Source organism: Leucopleurus acutus, assembly GCF_964270905.1.
Source record: "Leucopleurus acutus genome assembly, chromosome: 5".
Taxonomy (NCBI): Eukaryota; Metazoa; Chordata; class Mammalia; order Artiodactyla; family Delphinidae; genus Leucopleurus; species Leucopleurus acutus.
Window position 1 is genome coordinate 56,453,589 of NC_139147.1, and position 10,581 is coordinate 56,464,169.

Below are 10,581 nucleotides of genomic sequence, written 5' to 3' on the forward strand. Positions count from 1 at the left end.
CTGAGTCTCAATATTTTTATCTGAATATTGGGATAATAATAACCATCTGATACAGCCATTAATTATATTTGCAATGCAGTCAATCTTGTGCCTGGCATAAACTAACTGCTCGATGAATGATAGTTATTATTTTTGAGTTATAGTTGTTGAGCATAAAACAAACTTTTATTATATGCCAGTGAGATTTAAGTTAGCCCCAAATATTGCATAGCAGGAACTCTAGTTGTTTCTTTTCCCCCTGCCATCTAGGCAGGTCTATTGGCAGGAAAGTATCATGTTCTGTATTTTAACAACAAATCTTTGGGGCAAGGTTCTTGCTTCTGCCTCTTGATAGAAATGCAAAGTCAAATTTTTATAAAATAAGTTACTAATATTCCTTTTTGCCTTCAATAACTATATATTGGAGTTTCCTTCCAGTATTTAAAGCATTTGGGGAAGGCCTTTATTTTTTTAAATTTTATTTATTTATTTATTTGCAGTACACGGGCCTCTCACTGTTGTGGCCTCTCCCGTTGCGGATGGAGCACAGGCTGCGGACGCACAGGCTCCGCGGCCATGGCTCATGGGCCCAGGCGCTCCGCGGCATGTGGAATCCTCCCGGACCGGGGCACGAACCCGTGTCCCCTGCATCGGCAGGCGGACTCCCAACCCTGCGCCACCAGGGAAGCCCGGGAAGGCCTTTAATTTGTACCCTGATTTGAGAACTTTAAATAGGGATGAAATTCTAAATAAATCTAAGTGACAATTTGACAGTAAGAGAGGACATTTCTCTCTACCTAAGCTGCTCTTGACAATGGACACTTAATCAGGCTAATCAAATGTGACGTCTATCATCAAAATTAGTAAGGCATGAAAAACCTTTATCATATCATTCATTACATTGCCCATTTGAAAATATGATCTCTTGTGCTTTCTTATGCATATGGCTGATTTGCTTTGCTGTGCAACAGAAACTAACATGGTATTGTGAAGCAATTATACTCCAATAAAGATCTATTAAAAAAAAAAAAAAAGAACGGTCACTTGGTGTTCCCTCTGCAGAGTGAGGGTTTTAGGTTTTTAGGAGAATGTTTAATGGTCCAGGATTTGCCAGTCCCTGTGGAAGTCCTTTATGTTCATGTTTGCAAAAGAGCTAGTGACCTCCTGCATAATTAGAGTTCTTTATCTTCTACTGTTTTTAACTTGGACAGTTTGTAAATAATTTAGTGCTACTTTCTCCAAAGTTTATATCCTTTCCTAAGTTTATTTCCATGGTGGTCTTATTTAATCCTTATTAAGAAGAGAGAACTCACTGATATCCATTGTAGGGATGAGTTAATTAAGGCAAAGAGGATATGCAAGTATTTCCAGATTTACTCATAGTCTGACCCTCTTTTCCTTTTGTATTTAACAAATACAGCTATTAAATCATATATATATACACACACATATATCCAAGTTAGTGTATTATATTTCTTTTTATTTTAAGCTTTGTTTTGTTTTTCATTTCCAGGTGCGTTTTCAAATTAACCTCTCATTTTCTCATAAAGTCATTCACTTTTGTAAGTAGTCATTATGCAATGGTGCTTGTCCTGTTTATGTCTCACTTTTTATAATTTACCAAGGGATTTCCAGCTAACTAAACCTCAGTCAGCTCATTTTATGATTTAGGAAAATGCAGATTTCATCTAATTGGTGAACCAATGTCTGTTAACCTCATGAAGTGCAGAATCTAAGGAATAACTTTTTTAACCAGAGCCTTGCCAGTTTGAATAAAAATGCTTCTATGGGCATTTGGAAATAAAATGCAACTTTGGCTTGGTAATTGTAGCTTGACAGATCTGTTACTAAATTCCAGCACACAGGGAATTCTAAAGGTGAATTGTCAACTTGCTACAAGGTTTTCAACCAGGGTCCATAACAGGTGTATGCAAGTCCACAAATGTCAGGATTTGGCAGATATTGCTTGAAAAGATTGTATTGGGAGACTTCCCTGGTAGTGCAGTGGTTAAGAATCCACCTTCCAATGCAGGGGACGTGGGTTCGATCCCTGGTCGGGGGACTAAGATCCAACATGCTGTAGGGCAACTGAGCCCACGCAACACAGCTACTGAGCCTGCGTGCCACAACTAGAGAGAAGCCTGTGCACTGCAACGAAAGATCCCACATACCGCAATGAAGATCCCACGTGCTGCAACTAAGACCTGATGCAGCCAAATAAATAAATAAAATTAAAAAAAAAAGAATGACAGATGATGTTTAAAAACAAGATTGTATTGGGTTTTGAAAGACTGGGTAAAAATACGTGATAATATATAGTTCTGGTGTTTCCCAGTGGTTGCTAGACCTATGTGTGCAAAATTATCTTTATTAACTTAATAAATAAAAATACATTTGACCCTTGAACAATGTGGTTGTGAGAGGGACTGACCCCTTGTGCGGTCGAAAATCCATGTATAACTTTTGAATCCCCAAAAACTTAACTAATAGCCAACTGTTGACCGGAAGCCTTACTGATAAACAGTCTGTGAACACATGTTTTGTATGTTACATGTATTATATACAGTATTCTTACAATAAAGTAAGCTAGAGAGAAGGAAATGTTATTAAGACAATTATAAGGAATAGAAAATGCCCTTACTGTACTGTACTGTATTTAGCGATACCATAGGTTTATGTCATCTGTTTACAAGATGAATCACCTGTTAGTACCTACCTCATTATTATTATTTTTTGTGGAAGCATTGAAACCTCTTGATTTATTCAGATTATTTAATATACAGTGATGCAACTGTGACCCCAAAGTGTGCAAAGTTAAAGCCTTCAACTGCAGCTGAGAGGAGAGGACAGGAACGGTACACCTGGGCACGGGGGTGAATCAGGGCCAGGGATGGGGCGGCCTGAGGAGCAGGGCCTGGATAGTCCAGGGCCAGGGGAAGGGGGCAGAGACCTTCCTCTGGCCTAGGTCAGGAGCCCAGAAGTGCCACATGGCTGAGGGGGCAGCAGCCCAGGAAGGGGCCAGAGGCAGGGCCAGGAGAGCACCATTTCTGGGGTGGGGCTAGGGAGGGAGGTGCCCGATAGGAGAAGCCGGGGGGGCTACCTGTCCCAGGAGTGGGAGCCGGGCTGGAGCAGGCTGCAATGAGAAAGACCTGAGGCAGGCGCAGGGCTTGAGAGCCCAGGCTGGCTGGGCTCAGGGGAACTGAAGAAGGAGGAACCTGGGGGGGCTCCCAGGGCAGCCCGGGCTGGGAGCAGTCCTGAACCTGTGGCGGAAGCCCAGAGAGGGGCCACAGAGCCTCAGGGCCTCCCCTCCTTTCTCCCTGGAAAGGAGCTGGGGAACCAGTAGTGCAAATCTGTGGATGACTCAGTTATGGAGGGAGGCTGTGCCCAAAGAGGGACCCTGGGACACAAACCCTCTGCCGCCTTGGCCTCCACCACCGTCCTCAGTACAGCCGCTTCTCGTAAGAGTGCAGGCCGTGGACACCACCCTTCATCTGAGCTGACATGGTCTGCTTCTCAAACTTGAGATCTCCTGTGTACATGGACCTCAGGACAGACAGGCTATGGGCACCAAAATCGTGGCAGCCGTGCTGGATCCCACTGTGAGGTAGGGCACGAACTTCTAAATGGAGCCTTTGTCCTGGATGGAGCGCGCGACGCCCTGCGTGACCTTCGCCTTATCTCCCTCGCTGAAGTAGCGCTTCTGGCTGCTGCTGCTCTTCTCCATGGCGTCCAGCGAGCTCATGCCCCGGTACTTCTTGAGCCTCACGCCATCCGAGAAGAAGTACTCTCCAGGGGCCTCCATGGTGGTGGCGAGCAGGGAGCCCAGCATCACTGTGGAAGCTCCAGGGGCCAGGGCCTTGACCACATGCCCCACGGTCTGGATGCCACCATCGGCTATGACTGGCACCCCGAAGCGCCGGGTGTACTCAGCCGCCTTGTACGTGGCAGTGCCCTGGGGCCGATGACAGGCCATCACTTCTTCTTGGGTGATGCAGATGGAGCCACAGCCCATGCCCACACGCAGCCCATCCACACCAGCGTCAATCAGGTTCTTGGCCTGAGCTGCTGTCACATTTCCCCCAGTCACCTGGAGGTGGGGGTACTTCTGCTTGATGTGGTGTACCATGGCGATCTGATACACAGAGTCCCCTTGGGATGAGTTCAGCACTATGACGTCGGCACTCGCCCGGGTGAGCAGGTCCAGGTGGTATTTGTCATCCTCATGGGTACCCATGGCTGCCCCACACAGCAGCTGCTTGTGGGAATCCTTGGAGGCCAGAGGGTAATCCTGGTTCTTCTTCAGGTCAGTGCGGGCAATGATGGCCACTAGCTCGTCTTGATCATTAACAATGGGGAGCTTCCTTTTCTTGCTGTGCTGCAGGATCTCATTTGCCTCTTTCAGGGTCATACCCACTAGAGCCACCACCAGCTCATTCCACGGTGTCATTACCTCACTGAGGAGGGTGTGTGGTCCTTCTCGGTGAGGGAGTCGATGTCTTGGGAGGTGACGACGCCCACCAGCTTGCTGGTGCCCGTCTCAGTGATGGGGATGCCGGAGAAGCCATGCTGGATCTTGGCCTCCAGCACGTTGCCTACGGTGTGTGAGGGTCTCAGCACCACAGGGTCCGTGATGAAGCCCTGTTCAAACTCCTTGACCTTCCGACCTCATTGGCCTGGAACTCTGGAGTGCAGTTTTGGTGAATGAAACCGATACCGCCCATCAGAGCCACTGCGATGGCCATGTCAGCCTCTGTCACAGTGTCCATGGGGGAGGAGATGAGTGGCGTCTTCAGCATGATCTTCCAAGTCAGGGCTGAAATCAGGTCCACCTCATCAGCTGTGAAGTCTATGAATCCTCAGAGAATCAGTAAATCTCTGTGAAGAGAGGAAAGTGAATGTAACTGGGTGAGGAGGGGTCCCTGAAAAGGGAAGGGCCTGCCACGCCCGGGGAAGCATCACAGCCGGTGGGGAGAGGAGCAGAGCCTCTGAGCCCCGTGCCATGTCAGGTCTGAACCACCCTCATGCCCCCTGCTAGCATCTTGTCGACTTTAGCCCCCATTATTGTCTTAAATGATACAAAAAACTGTAGATGTTATATGTACTACTAATGCTAGACATCAGAAATGAAATAAATTGGTATTCCCTGGTGGTTGAGTGGTCAGGACTCCGAGCTTCCACTGCAAGGGGCACTTTTTTGATCCCTGGTCGGGGAACTAAGATTAGGCATGCCGTGTGGCACGACCAAAAAAAAACAATGAAAAAAAAATAATGTGAAAAAGAAATTCATATTTATTTACAGGTATAATGATTCTTGCATTGATAATGAAGAAGCAGCTATATGATTGCTTTATGGTAGCCTAGTAATTTACACAGTTGCTTCATGGTAGCCTAGCACATACACTAATGAATTAATAATCTGTAAGTGTTTATGTGCATAAGTTTTGATAAATTTTAACTTTTTAATAATGGATATGTGTATATTTTATGGCAGTAAATGATAAAATTGGCTAGTTCCTACATATATTTTATGCATTTGTGACATACTTAATTTTTTCTTAATTTTTTGATATTTTAGGCTATATAGTTTGTCTATGAATTTTTTTCAAATTGTCTCAAATCTCCAAGAAATTTTCCAATATATTTATTGAAAAAAATCTGTATATAAGTAGACCCATGCAGTTCAAACCTGGGTTGTTCAAGGTTCAGCTGTATTTGTGAGGAAGTGAGATTTATCAGAAACAAAGTTGATTTGCCTCCTCTAGATGCTGAGTTGATGTGGAACGATTTAGCTCTGTGTGTGTGTGTGTGTGTGTGTGTGTGTGTGTGTGTGTGTGTATGTATGTATGCACCATGTCTTACTTCTCTCATTTATAAAATTCTGGCTACTTTTATGTTTTAATGTAGCATGGTGTGGAAGAGGGCTGTACAATCGAATTTTCTATGGTGATAGTAGCCACTAGGCTCCTGTGGCTATTGAACTGTGCCTAATGCAAATGAGTAACAGAATTTTAAATTAAATTAAATGTTAATTAGTTTAAATCTGAATAGCCATCTGTGACTAATGGCTACTGTATTGGACAGTGCCGTTTTAGGCACTGACATACCAGCAATGCTCCCAATACAGTGAGAACTGCTAGGTTAACATGTATTGTAGGGGAATGGCTACTAAACACTGCTATTTCAGGTGTGAAACAGCAAAATTCTCTGCTCTCTTACCCCAAGATAAATATTACCTGTATCATTGATTTGATTAGTATCATGTGTTGTATCAACTCTTTCATTTTCTGTCTTTTCTCCGTAAGAATGGCTAGCCTTGACTTCACTGTATTTCTTCTTCATTTAGCACATGTTTATTGAGCACCTGTTATGTCTCGGTGCTGGGTATGCAACGGTGAATAAGAATGATCAGGTCCCTGTTCCCACAGGGAAGGGTTAGCTTGTCTACTCCCTAATCTCAACCTTCCCCCTCCCCATGTCCCCAGCATCTGGGATAGTAACAACTGGACATACTGCTAAATGAACAAATAAAAGAATATTTCTGGATTATTCCTTTGAGATTCATTGTTTCTAGACTGTATGAGGAAGCTAATTGATCTTTTATGCTTCTACTGTCCTTTTGATTCTTCCTTTGTTCACTTTTCCCCTTCAACCAATTGAGTGCTTTGGTAGGGCAGCCTTGTCCTAATTGAAGTGGCTGAAAATAAATAGAATTATCCTTCCATCATGCTATTTTTTTCTTCTTTACCTCTTGGTCTTTTTTTCTTATTTTCCACATTAAATTTGAGATAAGAGTTGAGGAAGGGGACAGATGGCCAAGCAGAGGACTCATGGGCAGGGTTGTGAGGTGTACAACTCCAGTCCTTCTCTCTCTAATTTACTCTCTTTTCCCTTCAAGCCATGGATACATGACTGACTTTTCCCTTCATGTTCCTTCTATTAGAATACTGTTTCCCAATATTCCCAACACTTGCTTCTTTCTACTCTAAAAAATTGTCTCACTTTCCTTTGAAGGACAGGTCAACATAAAAGAAAACTAAAAGTCAACCTTGAGGTCATTCATTATAAAGTTTACATTCTTTTTTTTTTTTTTTTTTGCGTTATGTGGGCCTCTCACTGCTGTGGCCTCTCCTGTTGCGGAGCACAGGCTCCGGACGCGCAGGCTCAGCGGCCATGGCTCATGGGCCCAGACGCTCCGCGGCATGTGGGATCTTCCCGGACCGGGGCACGACTCCGTGTCCCCTGCATTGGCAGGCGGATTCTCAACCGCTGTGCCACCAGGCAAGGCCCCTAAAGTTTACATTCTTGATTGACCTCATACTCTTAAAACATTCCTCTAATCAACTTAACATTTTTAGTAAATGCCCTATAGGAGTTTTCTTCTGTACTTTTTTGACTTTGTGGTGATTATTAATGTAGATATTTAACAAGATCTGCAGGAAATCTATATTTGTTCCAATAGGAGCACCTTTATTTTGTTTGGATGAACAATTGTTCTGTGGTGGTCAAATATACTCAAAATAACTATACCATCAAAAGTCAATCTCGGGCTTCCCTGGTGGCGCAGTGGTTGAGAGTCCGCCTGCCGATGCAGGGGATACGGGTTCGTGCCCCGGTCTGGGAAGGTCCCACATGCCGCGGAGCGGCTGGGCCCGTGAGCCATGGCCGCTGAGCCTGCGCGTCCGGAGCCTGTGCTCCACAACGGGAGAGGCCACAACAGTGACAGGCCCGCATACTACAAAAAAAAAAAAAAAAGTCAATCTCGATTCCATTTAAAAATCAAATTTGAAACTGCAATCACATTTTTAATAACCTCACTCCAGAGGCTCTGTATTTTTTCGTGAGCGTGGGGATCTATCCAGGAGGTCGATCTCCTTACTGCATACCTGGTTTTGAATTGTTCGTAGGATTAGGAGGCTTTCAGTCATGTGCCAGAAAGCTAACTGCTTTCTTTCCTATTGCTTCTGTAACAAAGTATCCCAAACTCAGTGGCTTAAAGCAACACACATTTATTCTCTTACAGTTCGGGAGGTCAGATGTCCAAAAATTAATCTTGGGCTAAAATCAAGGCATCAGGAGGCTTGCGTTCCTTCTGGATGCTCTTGGGGAGAATTGGTTTTATTGTCTTTTCTAGCTTCTAAAGGCTGACCACATTCCTTGGCTTGTGGCCCTGCATCAATCCTACCTCTGCCTCTGTTGTCATATCTCCTCTCTGATCCTGACCCTCCTGCCTTCCTCTTAAAAAGCCTTTGTGATTATGTTGGGCCCACATGCATAATCCAGGATAATCTCCCACTGTCAAGATGCTTAACTTAACCACATCTGAAAAATGACTTTTATCGTGTAAAGCAACATATTCACAGGGATTAGGATGTGGGCATCCTTGGGAACTCATATTATGTTAACCATATCAACTCTAACTTAAAAAAAGAAAGGGCACATTTGCTGCAGAGCCTCATTTGTTCTTTTGACATGTCCCCATCCTTTTTTTTTTTGTCCCCAACCTTTTTTAAGCACTTCCTTACCTTTTGGGTAACCATGACTCTGGATATCAGAGTTGTGTAAACGTTCTTTATTTTTTTTTTAGTTTTTTGGCTGCACCCCGTGGCTTGTGAGATGTTAGTTCCGCAACCAGAGATTGAACCTGGGCCTGGCAGTGAAAGTGCCGAGTCCTAACCACTGGACCACCAGGGAATTCCCAAGGTTCTTTAAACCATTAAGAGTGGCTGAAGGAACTGCAAACTTGGGTGCTAAGGTGCAAATTCAAACTAAGAAGGCTCTTGTTACTGATTTTCACCTTGTATTTAATGCAGACATTAGGAGAACATTTCTTTTGCTAAAGGACAGCTGCTTTTCCTTCTACAACTCCAAACTCTACATACTTCTTTTTAAATTTTTAAGTCTCAGCCTCATAGTCACTCAATCTCTTCCGATCCAAGTGGATGAAAGGTACAGTGTCCCTTGTTTTCTTTCTCTCCCTCATCTTCCACATCCAATCTCTCAGAAATTTCTTTAATTTTTGCCTCCAAAATATCTATTGAATTTGGTCTATTCCTCCCATCCCTGCTGCCGCCATCCTTGTCCAAGTGCCCATGATTTCTCAGCAGAACTTCTAGAATAGTCTCCCAAAAGGCCTCTCTGCTTCCATAGTTGTCTATCTCCAATCCATTTCCAAAGAACAAGTATAGTGATTAAAAATTTAATATATGTATGTATGTGTACATGTCTACATCTTTATATCTGGATGTGTAAATCTGGTTATGTCACTTCCCAACTTAAAACATTTTCCGAAGGTTTACTTTGTACTTAGGGGAAAAAAAAAATCTGAATCCTTTATAATAAACTACAGACTCCCTGCTTATCTCTTCAACCTTATCTCTTCATTCCTTGACTACCATGTCCCTATCCACCTGGACATCTTTAATGTTTCAGAGATGCCCAGCTGTCATCCACACTGGGGACATCTATTTGTACAGATGACTCTCTTTTCCTGAAGCTCTTTTACTTCCTGTTTTCAATGACTAACTCCTTTCCATCCCTTCAGTTTCAGTTCAAGTGATACCTGATCAGCACCACTTTCTAATACTTTCATTTGTGTTAAGTCCCCACTTTTCTGTCACTGAAATTCCCCCCACAGAAATTTTTACAGTTTGAAAATTTATATTTATTTATTAGTTATCTTGACTATTCTTTCTCTTTCTCATTGGTTTGTAAACTCTGAGCGGAGGGCACCACGTTTATTTTATTCCCAGAATGACCAGTGCTTAGCATGGTGCCTTGCATATGATAATTATTCAAGAAATATTTGTTGAAAAAATGAATTAAATATAGAATAAATATTTGGGTAACTGGTAAAATATCTTTTTAGGACTTTATTATCACAATGTTCAAGCAAGATGTGTTGCTAACTGGGAGAGTGAGAAACCAGTTTAAAGGTATACAGTGTAGTTCAAGGTACTTTTTTTTGCGGTACGCGGGCCTCTCACTGCTGTGGCCTCTCCCATTGCGGAGCACAGGCTCCGGACGCGCAGGCTCAGCAGCCATGGCTCACGGGCCCAGCCGCTCCGCGGCATGTGGGATCTTCCCAGACCGGGTCACGAACCCGTGTCCCCTGCATCGGCAGGTGGACTCTCAACCACTGCGCCACCAGGGAAGCCCCAAGGTACTTTTAAATGAAATATTAAATGCCACAACTTGTTTCACTTTGGTAGAAAACAGGCCAAGGAGTAAGAGTTTGTTTATAATTAAAATAACACCAAAAATAGCATTTTGATTAAAATTTGAGAAAGTTAAGATCTAATGTATAACCAAAATGAAAGATATTCAAAATTCTTATAAGAAAATAAAAACAAAGCAAATAAATAACATAAGCAAGTAGAAGAAACAAAAGCAAAACCAAAAGCTCTCTATTAACAAAGGAGGATGGTAGTGGGGTGGGGAGCATTTCTTTTTCTCTAAAATTGTCAACTACTGCAAGAAAGCATGTTTACTAAAACTTTTTCAGGGCTATGTTAAGGATTCAATAATATTGAAAAACAATGGCAAATGTGCTTATTTTGCTTTGGTCTCCTGATTATTTTAGTAGGGGTGATTTTTAGGGTGTTA

The 10,581-nt window shown here is 43.2% G+C and overlaps 1 pseudogene across 1 annotated transcript; it reads right to left on the minus strand.

Moving 5' to 3' along the window:
• Nucleotides 1-3,419: 3,419 nt before the first annotated feature.
• On the minus strand, nt 3,420-6,318 carry LOC309961743 (inosine-5'-monophosphate dehydrogenase 1-like; annotated as a pseudogene). Its single transcript has 2 exons — nt 6,213-6,318; nt 3,420-4,834 (listed from the first exon to the last, which is right to left on the minus strand). The product of its transcript is annotated as an inosine-5'-monophosphate dehydrogenase 1-like (transcript).
• Nucleotides 6,319-10,581: the final 4,263 nt, after the last annotated feature.